This window comes from Cnephaeus nilssonii (genome assembly GCF_951640355.1).
Source record: "Cnephaeus nilssonii genome assembly, chromosome: 13".
Classification (NCBI taxonomy): domain Eukaryota; kingdom Metazoa; phylum Chordata; class Mammalia; order Chiroptera; family Vespertilionidae; genus Cnephaeus; species Cnephaeus nilssonii.
Genome location: NC_137084.1, coordinates 366246 through 380280, shown reverse-complemented (window position 1 = coordinate 380280; position 14035 = coordinate 366246).

Sequence of the window (14035 nt, the reverse complement as noted above, 5' to 3'; positions counted from 1 at the left end):
CCCTAGGTGCAGTCGGCCAGCTGTCCTGGGGTGAGGAGGAGGCAGGCCACCGCCTGGGCCCTTTTTGTGTTGTTTGTCGGTTTTGTTAATCCTCACCCCAGGATATTTTCCCATTGATCTTTTTCTTCTTTCTTTTTTAATATTCTTATTGACTTCTGAGAGGAAGGGAGAGGGAGATAGAAACATCAAAGATGAGAGAGAATCATTGATCAGCTGCCTCCTGCAGGCCCCATACCTGGGACTGAGCCCGCAACCCGGGCCTGTGCCCTTGATTGCAATCGACCGTTCAGTCTGCTGGCTGACGCTCTAGCCACTGAGCCACACTGGCTAGGGCTCCATTGATCATTTAGAGAGAGTGGAAGAGAGAGAGAAAGACCGAGAGAAGAAATATTGATGTGAGAGAAACACATTGATGGGTTGCCTCCTGCACCCACCCCGACCAGGGCCCAGCGGGGAGGAGCCTGGAACCGAGGTACATGCCTTTGACCGGAATCAAACCCGGGACCCTTCAGTCCGCAGCCCGACACTCTATCCACTGAGCCACACCGGCCAGGGCTGGGGTCCCTTCTTAAGAACACCTGTGAGTTCTGCCCCCCGAGGCCAGGCCAAGCATGGGGAGCTGGGCAGCTGCGGGAGGCCCAGGTGGCCCCGAAGGTGGCGCCCTCCCGCCCCCCGAGTCTGGGGAAACGAGACCTGCGGATGAGGAAGGCTGTGGGGGAGGTGGCAGGACGGTATCAGGGAGCCAGGAAGAGGGGCTTTGCCGGGAGGGCTGCCTCCCTCCCGACGACTCTCCGGCCAACACTGTCGGTCTGTCCATCTGTTTTGTCCTTTTCCTCAGTTCCTCGGGGGCCCACCCCTCTGTCCATCACACACACGTGCCCCCTGTTGTTACTTTAACCCCGGAGCTAGCTGACCGCTGTCTGGAGGGAGGAGCCGCAGGAGTGGCCACTGGCCGGGCCTGAGTCCTCGGTCCCTCCTGACCCAGCCCCTGTCCACTCCCGGGCGGCCTCAGGGAGCTCCCTGGGAGAAGGCCGTGAGGCCCCCCACGTGGGGTTCTCTGGCCTCCAGCCGCCAAGAAGCGGGTGCACTCTGACCTTGGGGTCCCCTGCACCAGAACCGAGTTTCCTTTGTGGCGAGGGTGGGACTCGGGGAGACGCGCTGGAACAGGGGCGTGCGAGTGCTAACCACGGGCCGCCGGGCCCCCTGCGAGCTCGTGGGCTCCGGCAGCACCTGGGCGTTTACAGTGACGCCCGTTCTGCAGATGAGGAAACTGAGGCCCTGAGCTCCCGCAGCCCCTACGGAACCCCCGGAGGGCGGGTCCAGGTGGCCATGCAGACCATGCCGTCCTCACCACCCTGGGCTTCGTGTTTGCTTGGCGGGCAGTGACGGGCCCCCCAGGGCAGAACCGCCCAGAGGGGACGCTCATCAGCGAGATTGCCCCAGACACCGGAGAACTTTCTGGAAGGTCAAAGGCTTCCGAGGTGGAAGCTTGCAAAGGAGGCAGGTGCCTGTAATCCCCCCCTCCCCCCGCCCCCTCCCCTCGCCCACTCCCCGGCCGGGCAGGATGGAGGGGTGCAGCCTCGTGGGCTCTGGGAACACCCACCCTGGGCAAAGTCCAGGGTACTGACCTGGCGCTCCACAAGGCCGCTGGGCCCCCGGGGGGCGGAGGCCGCGGCTCCCTAAGTGGGGTAAGGGTAAGGCGCCCCGGGCCAGCTGGAGGCCCCTCAATGGTCTGCGCCTCGGGCTGAGCTCAGCCTGAAGGTGGTCTCTGGGGAGCCTCCAGCTGCCCACAGCCTCTCTGAGCGGAGACAGTGGTTAGCCCCCCAGGCGGCCCTTTCTCTTTGAGGGTCCCCAGCCCTCGGGGAATTCCTGGAACGCACTGCAAGCCTGCCCCCTCCCCTCACAATCGCCCCCCAAATGTCTGCAGGGTCCCTCTGGGCAGGGCGGGGCTTGGCACCAGGCCGGGCTGGGTAGGGGCAGAATGTCAGCTTGGCCTGGAGTTCCAGGGGCTCCAAGGTGGGCACAGCACGGGGTGCCCCATGTCCATGCAGCACTGGGCCCCGGAGGCCCCGGGAGGATGCGCCCCAGCAGCTCCGAGGGGGATGTGCCATCCTTCCGCCCTTCCTGCCACCCGCCCCACCATGCCAGGGAAGAGAAGGGTGCGTGGTGGGCTCCGGGCAACGCCATCCTGTTTCCAGAACCTTCTCAGGGCACTGAGAGAGCTTCCGGCCCTCAGGCTGGCTGGGGTCCTTGCTCAGGCTGCCTTCAGGATTCCGGGGTGCATGGGGCCTGTGGGCGGGGGGCCGCCGGTGGGAGAGAGCCCCCCCCCCACCCGAGGCCTGGGCCCAGGTGGAGGAAGTGCCACGTGCCTTTGCAGGGCCTGCTGAGGTGGGAGCTCCTGGGCCTTCAGTCCCAAGGCCAGGGCTTGAGGCTTGGGAGCAAAGCAAAGAGCCGGGATGGGGGTTGGGGGGAGGAGAGGGGGCCTGTGTAGGAGAATCGGGGAGGGAGGGCTGTGCTGGAGCGGGGAGACCCCGCTGGCCTGGCCTGGAGCAGTCACCTGAGGGGGGAAGGCAGCCGCCGGGGAGACTCACGGCTGCGTCCCCAGCTCTGGGCGCACCGGGGGCCCAGCCTCAGGAGCCAATGACCAGGGCGTGGGGTCCCCTCGGCGTCCAGGCAGCTCGGGCGGGAGGACCCCACGCTGCCCCCCTCGCGCTCTGGGGATCCAGGGCCGTCAGAGAAGCGCCAGCAAAAGTGTTTATTTTCAAGTGACATTTTTAAGAAAAACAGCTTCCCCCAAAGGCTTGACCTTGCGTCTGGAATGTGGGAGGCAAGCAGCTGTCCACTCCCCGGACCCTGCACAGCCCTGATTGGGGTCGGAGCTGGCGGGGCCTCCTGGGGGACACGGGCTGTACGTGGTCAGAGCGTGGAACCCGGCTCTGGGCTCCGTTCCCAGTCTCGCTGTGTCCCCAGCAGGACGCTGACACCCCCTCCCCGGCCCCTGCAGGGACAGCTTATCTTGGCTGGGGCCCCATCACCCGGGGCCTGGAGTTCTGGGCCATTGGCTCCCAGCAGCACGCGCCACACTCCGGGGCAGCCCCGAGCTTCTGCTCCTGCTGGGCTCCCAGCTTGTCCCCCTCGGCCGACAGCCGGCCCCAGCCCTCTCGCCCTGCGTGGAGCCTCCACCTCCAGGAAGCCCTCCAGGGGAGCTCAGCAGGGTCTGCTCTTGGTGGGCAGCCGGCAGCCCCCATGCCTGTCCCGCCCACGGCAAGGGTCCCGTGCCTCTTGCCCACGGGCCCTCAGGCAGCGGCTGGGTCCGTGGATCCCCTTGGAGAGGATCATGGGGCAGCTGGCTCGGTGACCCCTGCCCTAGGTGATTTCCTGGAGCCGACCCCTGCCCTGTGCCAGCCAGTGACTCTCTGCCTGACGGCACCCGGGCGGCCAGCCCACTCCGGCTCGTCCTGACGGGGTGCCCACGGTCAGAGGGTGGGACCCGTCTCCTGCCCCCGGCAATGGCCTTCACTTCCCCGCCGAGGCCAGGTGGGGAGGGAGGGGGGGTCCCTGACAGCCCTCTGCAGAGGAGGCGGCGCACGCTGCCCCAGCCCCCCACTTCCTGTTCGCAGCCCACAAAGCACTAAAGGCCTCGCTTGGACATCAAAGGCCCAGGAAGCCGTTGTGCGGAATTAAGTGTAAATGGCCAGAGGCATGTGGCTTGCATTTCCACAAGGACCGCCTGCTGCCGCCCCGCTCGGAGGTCCGGAGGTCCGGGGGAGCTGGCGGGTGGGGAGGCAGCCTGAGAGGGTGCCCCCCCCCCCCCCGCAACTGCCCCCCACTGCTCCTTGCCCTGAGGAACAGCACGGACAAGCCCCTCAAGGGAAACCTACTTGGAGCCCAAAGCGAGTGGGCTAAGGGCCAGGATTCCGTCCCCCTGGGCTCCCACGCCCTGGGCCCCCTCTGCCTGCCCGTGGGCAGCCCTCAATATTTGCCAGGCCAGTGCCCTCGGGACCCGAGGGGCCTTCAGGATCGGCTGGCCTTGAGCGGTGACCAGCCTGAGAGGCACCAGCCTCCGGGGTGCCCAGCCTTCATGCCTGGGGCACGTGGAACTCGGGCAGACAGACAGACAGACAGACTGACAGAGAGCCAGGGGCTTCCCTCCCCCTGTGAGTCCTACTGGGTGGGAGACAGGTAGGGGCAGAGGGTGAAGGGAGCCCAGCGTCGCCGGCCCCACCTTCTCCGTCGTCTAAGTGGCGGGGCCTCCAGCCAGGGCTGCGGGAGGTTCCGGGAGAGGGTGGGCAGCCCAGCGGGGGGAGCGGGCTGGGGGCTGGGGGGCAAAGAGCGGAGGCCGGAGGAGGGGCGCCAGGAGCCGATGACCCGGGGTTATCTTGGGCCTCTGCACACAGTGTCTCGTCTGCAAAGTTGGCTGAGCAAACACGGAGCCAAGGGTCGAGAGATAGGCCTGGTGCCCCCCCCCCGCCCCCTCTGCTGCACGTCCCCACCAGGCCCTGCTTTTCCGGGTCAAACTCCAGCTCGCCATCTGCCCCCTTTATGACCCAACGTTCCCGGAGGCCCAGGGGTCCCGCGGCCCTGCCCGGCCCACCGGACACGCCAGCCCCCACCCCCTCTCTCCCCCGGGGGGTGGCTCCCCGGGCAGCTTCCCCTCGGACGAGAGCAGCGGGATCGGGTGGTTCTCCGGGGGGGGGGGGGGGAGGCCTCGCTCGGCTGGGCCTGGGTGACTCGGTTTACCCAAAGTCCCCAAAGCCCTGGAGCCCGGCTCTGTCCGCTTCGGGGGGGAGGGGGCGCCTTTCTCGGGAAGGGCCTGAAGCCCCAGAGAGGGGAGCAGGGAGAGCTGGGGCCGGAAGGAGCCCGTGGGAAGCCGTGCAGGCGGGGGGAGGGGCGGCGAGGGGAGAGGAGGGGAGGGAGCGGGGGAGGAGACACCAGGGCCCCTCGCCCCTCCTGCAGCTGCTGCCTGAGCCGGCCTTTTCCCGGGTGTGAGTAACCACCTCCATCAATCATGGAGGCTTAGCCCAGGGGCTGGGACAGCTGCGACTCCGAGGGTTCCCAGGCACCAGACCCACCAGGCAGCAAGCTCAGCCCCTCCCCCGAGCGGTGCCCGGTGAGGGGCCAGGCCCCAGAAGGCCGAGGGCCAGAGAGAGGATGGAGCCCATGCAAGTGGCAGCAGGGAGGGGGGCGGGGGTCCCAGCCTCTGGCTTCCCAGGAACCCCCTCCCCGTCCGCTCATCACACCCTGAACCCCGCACTTCTGCCTCTGGTCCCCGTGCAGGCTGTGGGTGCCATCCAGGGCCCAGAGCTGGCACCCTCACCAGCCCAGGGTCAAAGGTCTTCGATGAGCCACTGGAAGAAAGGGGGAGGCTGACAGATGGGGACAGCTGCTCCCCCCGCCCCCTCCCGCTCTCCCGCCCAGCCAGGGAGCCCCCTGCCCACCCGCCGCGGCCACCCAGGACCGTGTGCCCACCTCCCTTCTGCTAACCCTAACCCCCCACTTCTTCCCAGTGCTCCAGGCATCGGACATTTTCCAAATTCTCAGGCCCCTGCTGCTTCCTCTTCAAATTCCTCGCCCCCCGCCGCCCATCCCCACCCTGGGAAAGGCTGTTACGGCCCGGACACACGCTCCGTCCTGGGCCGGGCCGGGGCAGGAGCAGCTGGCTGGTCCCTGCAGCTGTGAGGTGTGGGGGTGCCAAGGAGAAGAGCCCAGATTATGGGGGCGTCATGGGAAAGCTGTGAGGGAATGCTCCCCAGAGCCCTCCTGCCCACAGCCCGGCCGCTCCCTCTCAGGGTTTCCGGCCTCTGAGTGGCTCTGGAGGGAGGCAGATGGGGTTCCCCACGGGGACCACCGTGACCCGCTGGCCATGGGCTGTGCCAGGAGCGTCCATCTGCCGGGGCTGTGCGGCCCCTTGGAGCTCCAGGACCGGGGCCCCCGCCCGAGGCCTGCTCACGGGCACAGAGGGCAGGGCCCGGCCGAGCGGCACGCATCCAGGGCCAGGTCCACGGGCAGCAGCAGGATGTCCGCAGCCCGGTCCTGGAAGGGGCCGGAGTGCGGCTGCTGGAGGCCCCGGGGGCAGCCCAGCCAGGTGTGCACGGGTCCAGGTAGCCCAGGGATGCAGGGACAGAGGGACCGCCCGGCCGACCAAGGGCGCGTCCCTGCTGGTAACAGACCCTGGGCCCCGCCTCCACGTGGACAGGGCTTGGGCCGCTGTGGTCTCTATCCGTCCAGATTGCAGAGCCGGCCCTTTCCGGATGGCAGCCGGAGGGGGGCTGCACCCACGCTCAGGGCTGCCCCCGTGGCCGGGGGCCCCTCTTTGGACCTGGCTCCGGGGCCTCCCCCAGGCTGGCGGCCCGGACCCACTCCTTCCTCCGTGCAGCTCAAAGGCGGCTCCTCAGCAGCCATTTTCTCCGTCCTTTCTCCCGTCCCCTCTTCCCAATAAAAACCGGAGCCTTCTGTCTCCTGCCTGGGGAGACGGGACCCCAGGGCCACACGGCCCAGTGTCCCGTGGGCGGACCACGGCCAGTCCCCAGCCGCTCCCCTGGGCCCGGCCCCCTGAGAGCTCACGTCCCAGGGTCCCGGCCCATCGCTGTGCCCCGTGCGATGGGGCTTTCTGAATGGCCAGCGTCTACACGCACCCCGGCCTTCCATCGTCCACCCCCGGGCCCCGCCGGCCCTGCTCCTTATCGGCGGTGGCCTTCCGTGTTTCCCGGGCACGTGCCCACAGCTTGGAGCCTGGCGCCTTCCTGCTCCCCGTGTCCCCACCTCGCAGGTGCCCCTCGCGCCCACGGGCGGCCACGGGCGGCCACGTCTGTCCCTGTCAGGGCTCCGCCACAAGGCACAGGGACGGGGCCGAGAGCCAGGGGCCGTGGCTGGACAGTGAGGGCTGGTGGCAGGAGGCAGGCGCGGGGACCGTCTCCTGGTGGGGGGTCAGGCAGGTCAGCGACCTGAGTGAGGCCGGGGTGGGGTTCCCGGAGCCCGGCCCGTGGGATGCCACCTCCCTGTGCTGGGTCTCGGCCCGGGGACTTGCCCGGCGGTGGGATGGCGGCTGCAGGCACTCCCGCGTCAGCCTGTGCATGTGATTGAGGTAAAACGTGGGACAGAGAATCGCCATCATGGCGTCTGTCCGGGAAGGCCAAGGGCGGCTGGCTCGTCCACACTGTGGTGGCCACCCCCCCCCACCCCCCGCCGTCACGTGGCGCCAACACTCGCCCTCCTGAACGGAAGCTCCTGGGACCTGCCCGTCCGCCTTGGCCTGCGCCCCTGAGGGCAGAGGGACAGGGAGCAGCTCCGTGTCACACAGCAGCCATCGGGGACCAGCGTCCACGGATCCCTTTAAGGTCCCGTGGAAAGCACGCGGCAGCCGGGCACTGGGCGGACAGACCGGGGATGTGGTGGAGAGGCTGTGTGCCCGAGGGAGGCCGTGAGCCGACCCATCGGCTGCGCCAGGCCCCAGCCCTGCTGCCCACCTGCTGGCCGGAGGGTCGCCCCGCGGCCTTGACAGCTATGGGGGCTTCACCTTCCAGCCTCTGTTTGTCATTAGCCGCTGCCGGGCGGGAGGCGGGCGGCGGGCGGCGGGCGGCGGGCTCTGCAGCCAGTGAGGGTCCATGCTCGCGAGGGGCCACCTGGACCTCATTATTCCTAAGTGGTCGGGCCTGAGAGCGTGGGGGAGGGAGGAAGAACTGCCCACCCCACCCCCACCCTCCCAGCCAGCACTCTGGGGGCTCCACAGAGTGGACTGGACGGGGCCACCCAGGGCCCAGAAGGGGCGTCTGTAGACGCTCAGCCCAGCAGGAGGAGGACCCTGGTCCTGCCCTGGCTCCTGGGGTCCCTCTGTCCTTCCGGGAGGTGCGCTGGGGGTGCAGTCAAGGCCTCAGCGATGCCCTGGTTCGGACAGGTGGGGGGCTGGGGGTCTTCCTCACCAGCTCTCCACCCCCCCCCCCTTCTGGCTCCCCAGCTTCCCCGCCCGGAGGCGTCCGGCAGGTGACGGGGCCAGGAGGGTGCTCAGGGGACTCCGGTCCGGCAGACCTAGGCCCAGGGTCCCCGAGATGCCAGCGCGCAGTCTGGGAGCTCGGGGTCTCAAGGACCCCCTCGAGGGACAGGTCAGCCAGCAGCCTCAGCTGACTGGAGGCCCCTGGGCCCTGCGTGGAGAGGGACCCCGGTTCGCCCCAGCCCACAGCCGCTGGCCCACGGGGCGCAGAGGCCTGGAGGGAGGAACCTCAGGGCTGGGGTGGGAGGCGGGCGGGCGGGCGGGCGGGGCCCCGGGTCTGGGAGACGGCTCGGCACCTCCCAGAGGGTCCTGCACCCACCTCCACCCACGTGCTCATCCCTTCACTCAGGGCCCAGGGCAGGCTCCGGTCGCCCTCCAGGCTGACCACAGGAATGTGCAAAACGGCCACTGGAGAGGGCGGGGTGGGCGGGCGGGGCGCCTCCAGCTCTGACCGGAGTGATGGGAGCGCGGCCCGGCCCTTGGCACCCTCACCTCCGCGCTGTGACCCCCTGAGCAAATATCACTAAAGGAGGCACAGAGCAGCGCCGCCCAGGAACGGCCGATTCCGTCCTTTCTTCTTAATCCCCTTGGCTTAGGGTTTCCCCGGCCTGGACCGCCTGTCCGAGGGGAAGGCTGCCCAAGGGCACGCGGGCATCCGTCCGGGGACACTCAGGCGGCGACCAATCCCCGGCCGCCCTGGCCTGCGCCCTGCACCGTGGGCCTTTTCCCAGCCGGCCGGTGGGGGAGCGGCCACTGTGGGTCCCCGAGTCTCGGTGAGACGGTCGAGGCTGGACCTGGGATGGGGACCGGCGTGCGGTCGTGGCCGGGAGGAAAGGAGGAGCGCAGGCCGAGACAGGGGACCTCTCTGCCGGCCCCTGGGCCAAGCCAGGGAAAGCGACCTGGCCCCCAGCCCCCGCGGTGCCCGGAGACCACCCTGCGCTGCCCCGCACGACCGCCATCGCGCCTCCGCTGACCGGCTTGGGACGGGCCGGTTCTCAGACGCCCACGCTGGAGCAAGTCCTTGAAGAGCCTCGGGGTGGTGCCGGGCACAGGAGTGCCAGGTGAGGGTCCACCGCGGGCTTTGAGGTGCGACTCAGGCTGGACACTTGCCCGGAAGGAGGCGACGCCGCCCTGATGGCCATTTCCCGGAGGCGATGCCCACGGCCCGGCTCTGTGGGCCGCAGGGTACCAGGGAGGAGCCCACCCCGACCCGGGTCAGGACCTGTTCTCCGTCCCACCCAGTCACAGGCTATTCCCTCCACCTGGCTTCCCCGGAGACGGGGCAGAGCCTGGCCCCCCGGAGGCCCTGGGCCACAGGACGCCCCTCCGGGGCTTGAGCTCCCGCTGGACCAGGAGCTGCTGCCCAGCCCGCTCCCTGGTTGGCGGGGGGGTAAGCGGGCCCCACGGGGCATGAGCCTGGGTCTCTCCTCTAACCCCGGCCCCATCCCATTGGGCTGGGAGCTTTGGACTCACAATGACGCTTTGCATCTTTCGGGGCCTCCTCCAGTGTCCCCCGGCCCCAGGACACCGGAGCGGGGGTGCTGGGCTGCCACCCAGCAAACAGGAGGACAGAAGCCCAGACAGCAGAGGGGTCCACGCTGGACCGGACGGGGTCGGGACCTCCTCACCCTGAGGGGAGCGCTGGATGCCACCCAGTCGGCTGGTGGTCCCGGGAATGATAGAGGGATGAGCGAACAGCCCTGGGTTCTAGAAGGTTCTTCCATATCTCTTCTGATGGAGTATCGCTATGCCATGGCCCTATGGGATGGGGGTCTTGGGGAGAGCATGGACCCCAATCCCCAGGGCCCTGCCCTCAGCCCAGCAAGGGGGTCGCTTGGGCCATGGGGAGAGCATGGACCCCAATCCCCAGGGCCCTGCCCTCAGCCCAGCAAGGGGGTCGCTCGGCCATTTCTGAGAAGCCCTCCCCCTCCCTGCTCCCCACATTGCCTGAAGACACCCCAGCCTGGGGGGGAGGCCACCACAGGGGAAAACATGGCCCGGCACCCCAGCCCCTCCATACACCTCCTGCACTGGCCCTCCCACCCCCAGACCTGGAAATGCAGACATGTGTCTGCTCTAGTTTCCTGCCCGCCTGCCCACCGCCCAGCGCAGCCGGGGGGCTGAGGGCCTGGGCACAGCGGGTGCACAGAACGGCCCCCATCCCCTCGGCAGGGACGAAGGGCTCTGATACTTGGCCAGCGGACACTGCACCCTCTGTCCAGCCCCGCTGGCTTCCGTGGCTCCCTCCTCCCTTCCGTGGCCCCCACGCCCGCCGTGACCCCTGTGGGAAGGCTCCAGACCCTGTGCCCACTCCCGTCCGAGGCCCCAGCCTGTCCACCCTCCTTGTTCTCTCCCCAGCGCCTGGCCTCTTTCTCTCAACGTCCGGTTTGTCGCCACGAGGTGCCCGCCCTCCCAAGGCCCCTCACCTGCGCCCTCTCCCCGTGCTCCGCCTCCCAGAACCGCCGGCCTCCTCCCTGGTCCAGTCTCCACAGGGCGAGAGGGACGCGGGCGGGGCGGCTCGCGCATCGGGCCTGGGGTGCTGCTGGCCGCCTCCAAGGAGGCCCGAGGAAGTGGCTGTGTGGGTGGCCGTGGGGGGGGGGGGGTGGCCCGGGCCCGCAGAGCATCCAGGGGTGGCCGCGCCTTTGCAGCCAAGCAGGGCCACATCCGGCCGGGGCTTCCTTGCCGGGGCCCGAGCTTCGGGCCTGACACCCAGCCGAGGGCTGGACAGAGCGGCAGGCGGTGCCCGGCCTCGGCTTGGAGTTGGCCCTGGTGCTGGGTGCTGCGGGGCCTTACCATGTGACCACAGGGTCCCCACTGTGGTCCTCAGACCACCTGGAGCCCCCCCAGGCCTCCCACGGGGCCCATGGAAATGTGGACAGACTGGGTGTCCAGCGAGAACTCAACCATCGGCCAAGGGGGCCAGGCCTGACTGGAGCGGGCTGCCCAGAGGCTGCGGGCGGGTCTGGGATGCCCTCCTCTCCCGCTGGCCACCTCTCTCTGCCGCGGACGCGAGGCCGGCTGCAGGAGGCGGCAAGGCCGGCGGGGAGGGAGGAAAGGGCACCCTGGCCGCTCTGCTCCGTGTGGGGATTGGGAGCGTCCCAGGCGGCGGGGAGGGGGAGGATGAGGGAAGGAGCCTCGGTGGGAGGCAGCATGGCGGGGACTGTCCCGTCCTGTGGAGCTGGGCCATGCACCCCGGCCAGCTCTGCGGAGTTTGCAGAAAGTGCTGACCCACGGAGCCCACGGGCCAGGCTCGGCTCGCGCCTGGCCTTGGGCGCTGCTGACCCAGCTCCCATTTCCCGGGTGCCGGAGCCACCAAATCTGCCGGCTCTGTGCCCAGGACGGGCTCGCCGGGACACTCAGGCTGGGCTGCCGGCCTCATGGGGAGGGTGAACTGTCTGCCCCTCACCCACGCCCTCGTGTCGGTCCCCTCCCTGCTCTCCCTCACCTCCTGGGCCCTCTCTCTCTCTCTCTCTCTCTCTCTCTCTCTCTCTCTCTGAAAGTGACAGAGCCGTGGAGCTGCCCGATCCCCCACCCCAACCCCCGCCTGCTCTGCTCCCCCTCTGTCCCCTGGAGGAAGGCAGCACTCGCGCAGGGAGGGGTGTCTGAGGAGCTGGGAGAGCAGCCCCATCTCAAGGGTCTGCCCGGGAGGGAGGGAGGGTGGGCAGCAGGGAGAACCTGGGCATGCCCCCGCAGCCCCCCAGGGTCCCCACGGCCCCCCACGGCCTCCGAGGCCGTAGCCGGTCACTCTCTGGGGGTTGCCATGCCAGGGAGTGAGATGAAGGGGGAAGGCCCGGCCACAAGGCCAGGCCGGCCGACCAGCAGGCTCTGGGGCCTGACAGGGATCCCGAGAGAAAAGGGGGCAGGGCGGGGAGGGAGCCAGAGCAGGCTGGGTGGTGGGAGACTGGTGTGGGGAAGGGGAGACCCAGGGGGGCCCTTGGAGGTCCCAGGGGGAAGGGTCTCGGGCCGAGGAAGGGGGATGGAACCAAAAGGGCCGACCCCAGGAGCCGGGCTGCCAAGGAAGCCCCAAAGGGCAGGCGGGGCAGGCGGGCGGGGGCCTGTTGGGAGCTGGCCTCGTCTGGAGGAGATGGGGGGCCTGGTCCAGAGATGGGGGCACTGGGGGCTCTGGGGGCTGCATAGTGCAGAGCCGGTGGGAGAGGTGCCTGGGCCCGGCTGGCGTCCGCTTCTCACCCACAGTGTTCGGGAGGCAAGGGGGCGGGGGCCCTGTCGGCGTGGCTGTGAGAGCCTGGGCTCAGAGAGAGCCAGGGGGCCGCTGAGCCGGCGGGACCTGGGTGTGAGCCCAGCGAGCACGGGGCAGCCGGCGAGGGGAGGGCCAGCCCGGTCCGGTGTTCGGGTGGGAGAGTGAGGAGAGCCGGCAGCACCCGCCCCCCCACCCTCACCCCCACCCCCCACCCCGGCCTGCGGCCCCCCCCACCTCCGGCCGGCCCACTCAGGGGCCGTCTGGCTTCCATCAGGTGTCACAGCAATCTGGCTGTGACATAATGAGGCAGGCCGGGGTCAGCAGGATGACCCCTGGTGGCCCCGATGTTTGAAAATCCCCAAATCAAAATGACCCGACAGACAGGCTCAAGACTGCATTTTCCAAGGCACCCCCCCCCCCCCCCCCCCGCTTCAATTACCCAGAGGCACACCGCCAGGCCTCACGATTAGTGCTCCCCACAGCGGGTAAAGCACCCCGCCCCCGGGACCACCTGGGGCAGGGAGCTGGGCCCGCGGGGTGGAGGGGGTGGGGGCTCCTGCAGGCCCACCTCTCCTGGGGCAGGGGGTTAAGACAGCGGGGGCTTCCCGGAGCCGAGCCGGCCACAGGAGACAAAGGACAAGGCATGACCATGCCTGCGCTCACCCCACCCCCACCTCCACCCCCACCCCACCCCCACCAGGAGCCGAGGGCAGCGGCAGGACTGGAGAGGGGCTGGGAGGAGGCTCACGTGGCCGGAATCAATAACTCACTCGGAGGAGGGGAGTGGGGAGGGGTCCCTCCTGCACCCAAGTTCAAAGTCTCCTGTGAGCAGGCCTACCACCCTCTCGCCCCTCCCCGCCAGGTGTTTGCTGGAAAAGAATTCCTTTCAAAGTGCGTGCTGGAACTTCAGCATGGAATTTCATGTCAGACCCGTAATCTCTTTCCCAGAGATAAGACGCAGCCCGGAGGAGGGGCGGCCCACCCCCTCGCCCGACTGCCTGCCGACGTGGAGCCGCCGGAAGGCAGGGCGGGGGCCCGGGCGCCTGAGAGTGGGCCCCTGGGGCAGGGGCTGCGGAGGGGGCCGTGGTTGGGGTGGGGGGGGCACGTCCACAGCAGGCAAGCCACAGCCTGTCTCCGGCATGGCCTGTCCCTGGGGTTGGACGGACATTCCTGCTGCCCCGAGGTTCAGTGTCCCCATGAGGCTGAGGTCTCTGCTCAGACCCTAATTTAGGCCTCGTGGCTCCTGGCCAGCGAGAGGGTCAGGTTATCAACAGCTGAGCAGAAGAGGGACGGTTCGGCCCCCACAGCCCGCGACCTCCCCGAGCCCTTGGGGGATGTGCCCCATGCACGGTTAGGTCCCCTGCCCAGGCCCTGGCACTGGGTCCACGCCGGCAGTCAAGGCCCTGGGGACAAGGCTGCTGTGGAGCAGAACTGCCCGGACACCCCGAAGGGTGTGGAGAGGTGAACAAAAGGCCTCGGTTTCCCCTCGGTGACACAGTCAGAACTTCTCTAGTGCACCCCCCCCCCCCCCCCCCGAGTGCTCCCTGCAACATGCCTGGGCCTAGCCTTTGGGGAACGGTCCGACCCCCCAGCCAGCCTGTCCCTGCCCAGGGTCCTTGCTCAGCACCCCAGGAAGGTGGGTGGGGTCGACCCTGTGGCGCCGGACCCCGATGTCCAGGACGGTGTTCGGAGAGAGGGGGTGCGGGAAGGCGCTTGGGGTGGCATTGGCCTGGCTCGGGGGGCGGGGGCCGGCTGCCCGCGGCCGCCCCGCGTGACGAGACTGCCCCCGTCAGGCGGCCACCACCTGCCTTTGGCCTGGTGACCCGCCCAGCCCTGCTCGGAATGGTCTG